Below are 5423 nucleotides of genomic sequence, written 5' to 3'. Positions count from 1 at the left end.
CAATTTAGAGTCACCAGTTAACCTAACCTGCATGTCTTTGGACTGTGGGGGAAACCGGAGCACCCGGAGGAAACCCACGCGGACAACATGTAAACTCCGCACAGAAAGGCCCTCGCCGGCCCCGGGGCTCGAACCCAGGACCTTCTTGCTGTGAGGCGACAGCACTAACCACTACACCACCGAGCTGCCCGTGGTTCATCTTGTTTCAAGAAAAAAAAAGTATGCTTGTTTTGGGAATACGTAAATGAACTTTACGGGGCGGCACGGTGGTGTAGTGATTAGCGCTGTCGCCTCACAGCAAGAAGGTCCTGGGTTCGAGCCCCGGGGCCGGCGAGGGTCTTTCTGTGTGGAGTTTGTATGTTCTCCCCGTGTCCGTGTGGGTTTCCTCCGGGTGCTCTGGTTTCCCCCACAGTCCAAAGACATGCAGGTTAGGTTAACTGGTGACTCTAAATTGACCGTAGGTGTGAATGTGAGTGTGAATGGTTGTCTGTGTCTATGTGTCAGCCCTGTGATGACCTGGCGACTTGTCCAGGGTGTACCCCGCCTTTTGCCCGTAGTCAGCTGGGATAGGCTCCAGCTCGCCTGCGACCCTGTAGAAGGATAAAGCGGCTAGAGATAATGAGATGAGATGAGATGAACTTTACGATTGAGATCTTTCTAGATGCTTTACACACTCTAGACCAGACAAGTGCCTTCAAAAAGGCTATGAGTGAGTGGAGGACAAGTTCAGTGGTTTGTTTTTTTTCCCACCCACCCGTGAGGGGTTTTTTTATGTGTATAAGGGGTTTACAAGATCAGGCACCAAACAAACAAACAAACAGTCAGTGCCCCCAAAATGCATTGTTGCTTTGGCGTTGTGTAAGCACTGTAAGTCAAAATGCTTAGACTTTTTTTTTTATTCTTTTTTTTTTTTTTTTGGTGCCTGAGGTCCTGGGGAAGTGGAATCTTAAGAGATGTTTTAATGTTTGAATGTTGAAATGGGGGGCGGCACGGTGGTGTAGTGGTTAGCGCTGTCGCCTCACAGCAAGAAGGTCCGGGTTCGAGCCCAGTGGCTGGCGAGGGCCTTTCTGTGCAGAGTTTGCATGTTCTCCCCGTGTCCGCGTGGGTTTCCTCTGGGTGCTCCGGTTTCACCCACAGTCCAAAGACATGCAGGTTAGGTTAACTGGTGACTCTAAATTGACCGTAGGTGTGAATGCGAGTGTGAATGGTTGTCTGTGTCTATGTGTCAGCCCTGTGATGACCTGGCGACTTGTCCAGGGTGTACCCCGCCTTTCGCCCGTAGTCAGCTGGGATAGGCTCCAGCTTGCCTGCGACCCTGTAGAACAGGATAAAGCGGCTACAGATAATGAGATGAGATGAGATGTTGAAATGGGGAAAAAAATAAACTTGTTGCAATGCTACATGTGTCGTCAACTTGATTCAAGATGGTCTCTGGTCTCATATCTAGAGTATTTTACTAATTACAGGTCACAAAAGGAGAATCTTTTAAGCTAGCAATGCTTAGTTGTAGAATTTAACAATCCTAATAGTATTATATTTATCTTAAATTCAGTTTTTACTGCTAAGACTTTGTCATGAATTTAAGTGAAATACCCTTAAAATGAAATAAATAAAAATGACTTGAATGGCTAAATGTAAGAAGTACGATCTTGTTATAAGAACTATTTTGATTATTTTGAGTTAATCAGATCTCGCATAATAAGTTCCCCAATCTTATTTTGGAATTATTTCATCTAAAAACAGGTTAGATTTTTCATCTTACTTTAAGAAATCTGACCAAGTCAAATTTGACTAGTTCCATTGGCAGATTTTTTTCACCTGATTCAAGCAAATATGCTTTGTTTTAATCTTTTATTTCTTATTTTTGAAAGGCCATTTTTTGCAGTGCAGTATATCCACTTACTGTCCACTTTAGTAGGAACACTTGTACATCTGAACGTTAATGAAATTTTCCAATTAGCCAGTCATGAGGCAGCAGAGTAATGCATAACACCATGCAGATACAGGTCAAGACCTTCAGTTAACGTTCATGTCATACATCAGAATAAGGAAAAATGTTATCTCCATGACTTTAACTATGGCACAGTTGTTGGTGGCAGACATGTTGGTTTGAGTATTCCAGAAACTGCTGATCTCTGAGGATTTGTATGTACGAACTAGATAGAACTCGATGCCAACAGCGTCGATGGGGATGCCTCCGCCTGGTAGACTACACGTCTTATTAAGTTGTGATTTGGGGATGGACCTGTGACCTTTTAACCTCAAAATCTAATCAGTTTATCTTTGTCCCAAAGTGCACAAATGGTGAAAGTTTGGTGAAATTCCTTGCATTAGTCTTTGAGATATGGTGTTCACAAAGTTTGGGGATGGACATTTGACCTCACAGTAATCTTGACCTGTGACCTTTTAACCTCAAAATCTAATCAGTTCATGTTTGCCCCCAAATGCACAAATGGTGAAAGTTTGGTGAAATTCCTTTCATTTGCCTTGGAGATATTGCGTTCCCAAGGTTTTCAGACAGACATTTGACCTCACAGTGACCTTGACCTTAGACCTTTTAGGGTGTTTTCACACTTGGTCCCTTTCAGCCATCTAACCGAACTCAGATCGATGACTCAGCATTTTTTGCGCATATGTGAACACTCCAACCGTACCCAGACCCCTTTAAAGCGAACCGAACTGAGACCACCTCAGGAGGTGGTCTCAGTACGGTTCGCTAAAAATCAACGGTACGGTTCGCCTAATCTGCGCATTGTAAACAAAAAGCGTACCGGGTTCACTTCGCCTTTTTCACTGTAGTTTAACCTTCTTCGTTTGCCGTAGTTGGTCACGTGACTGTAGCAGGGAAACTCAACTTCCTTTTGGAACTTACCACAGCCGCTTTACAGTTCTCTGAACTTACTGACTGATGAGTCAGCCACAATAATATAACTATATTTTATATATATATATATATAATATAATAAATTTATTTTCCTTAATCCGCACTATTTTGATCAAAGAATACAGCAGGGCAAGCATGGCAGCAGACATTTTGATTCAAGAGAAAATTACCCAGAATTCCGTGCACTGGGGGTCTGAGGGCTCTAGAGGACCTGGTGTGAACAGAAAGAGGACTGAGGCCCCATCAAAGCTTAGCTGGACCAGAAAGAGAACCCAGTCCTCTTTGTAATAAATTCACAGTGTGAACACAAAAAGAACTGAGTTCTTTTTCTGTTGGTCCACTTTTTGGTCCACTTAAAGAGGACTAAGTCTGGTTCCTTTAAAGGGGACCAGGTGTGAAAACACCCTTAACCTCAAAATCTAATCAGTTCATGTTTGTCCCAAAGTGCACAAATAGTGAAAGTTTGGTGAAATTCCTTTCATTAGCCTTTGAGATATCGTGTTCACAAGGTTTCGGGACGGACTCACATACGGACACACGCATGGACAGACGGACAACCTGAAAACATAATGCCTCCTGCACCTTAAGGTGGCGGAGGCATAAAAGTAAAAACATCCGGTGTGGGGTGGTTCTGTGGTGAAAACACGCCTTGTTGATGAGAGAGGTCTGTGGAGAATGGCCAGACTGCTCTGAGCTGACAGAAAGTCTGTAGTAACTCAAATAACCACTCTTTGCAACCATGGTGAGCAGAAAAGTATCTTGGAATATACAACATGTTGGACGTCCAGGTGGTGAGCTACAACAGTGGAAGACCACACTGGATTCCATGACCGTCAGGCTATGATGAGCACAGGCTCACTTCTTTTTCCAATGTTCGACTGATTACTTTTGGCGAGATTATTGACGGGGACTTGTTCCTACACTAAAAAGCTGAATTTGAGGAGAAAATTCCTTAACACTAGTGAAATTATCTTGCTGTATAGACAGATAATTTTACTTGACAAGACATCTTGGAATAAGTTGGTTACAGTCTAGAACTAGTTTTAATAATCTCAGAATTGGTGTCTTGTTTTCTTCTACACTGCAAAAATGATATCTTAACAAGTTAGACTATCTTGAATATACAGTGGTGCTTGAAAGTTTGTGAACCCTTTAGAATTTTCTATATTTCTGCATAAATATGACCTAAAACATCATCAGATTTTCACACAAGTCCTAAAAGTAGATAAAGAGAACCCAGTTAAACAAATGAGACAAAAATATTATATGTGGTCATTTATTTATTGAGGAAAATGATCCAATATTACATATCTTTGAGTGGCAAAAGTATGTGAACCTCTAGGATTAGCAGTTAATTTGAAGGTGAAATTAGAGTCAGGTGTTTTCAATCAATGGGATGACAATCAGGTGTGAGTGGGCACCCTGTTTTATTTAAAGAACAGGGATCTATTAAAGTCTGATCTTCACAACACGTTTGTGAATCATGGCACGAACAAAGGAGATTTCTGAGGACCTCAGAAAAAGTGTTGTTGATGCTCATCAGGCTGGAAAAGGTTACAAAACCATCTCTAAAGAGTTTGGACTCCACCAATCCACAGTCAGACAGATTGTGTACAAATGGAGGGAATTCAAGACCATTGTTACCCTCCCAGGAGTGGTCAACCAAGAAAGATCACTCCAAAAGCAAGGTGTGTAATAGTTGGCGAGGTCACAAAGGACCCCAGGGTAACTTCTAAGCAACTGAAGGCCTCTCTCACATTGGCTAATGTTCATGAGTCCACCATCAGGAGAACACTGAACAACAATGGTGTGCATGGCAGGGTTGCAAGGAGAAAGACACTGCTTTCCAAAAAGAACATTGCTGCTTGTCTGCAGTTTGCTAAAGATCACGTGGACAAGCCAGAAGGCTATTGGAAAAATGTTTTGTGGACGGATGAGACCAAAATAGAACTTCTCATCTCATCTCATTATCTCTAGCCGCTTTATCCTGTTCTACAGGGTCACAGGCAAGCTGGAGCCTATCCCAGCTGACTACGGGCGAAAGGCGGGGTACACCCTGGACAAGTCGCCAGGTCATCACAGGGCTGACACATAGACACAGACAACCATTCACACTCACATTCACACCTACGGTCAATTTAGAGTCACCAGTTAACCTAACCTGCATGTCTTTGGACTGTGGGGGAAACCGGAGCACCCGGAGGAAACCCACGCGGACACGGGGAGAACATGCAAACTCCGCACAGAAAGGCCCTCGCCGGCCACGGGGCTCGAACCCGGACCTTCTTGCTGTGAGGCGACAGCGCTAACCACTACACCACCGTGCCGCCCAAAATAGAACTTTTTGGTTTAAATGAGAAGCGTTATGTTTGGAGAAAGGAAAACACTGCATTCCAGCATAAGAACCTTATCCCATCTGTGAAACATGGTGGTGGTAGTATTATGGTTTGGACCTGTTTTGCTGCATCTGGGCCAGGACGGTTTGCCTTCACTGATGGAACAATGAATTCTGAATTATACCAGCGAATTCTAAAGGAAA

The sequence above is a fragment of the Neoarius graeffei genome, chromosome 19, assembly GCF_027579695.1.
Source record: "Neoarius graeffei isolate fNeoGra1 chromosome 19, fNeoGra1.pri, whole genome shotgun sequence".
NCBI lineage: Eukaryota > Metazoa > Chordata > Actinopteri > Siluriformes > Ariidae > Neoarius > Neoarius graeffei.
The sequence above is the reverse complement of the archived record's forward strand: the minus strand, read 5'-3'. Positions refer to the sequence as shown.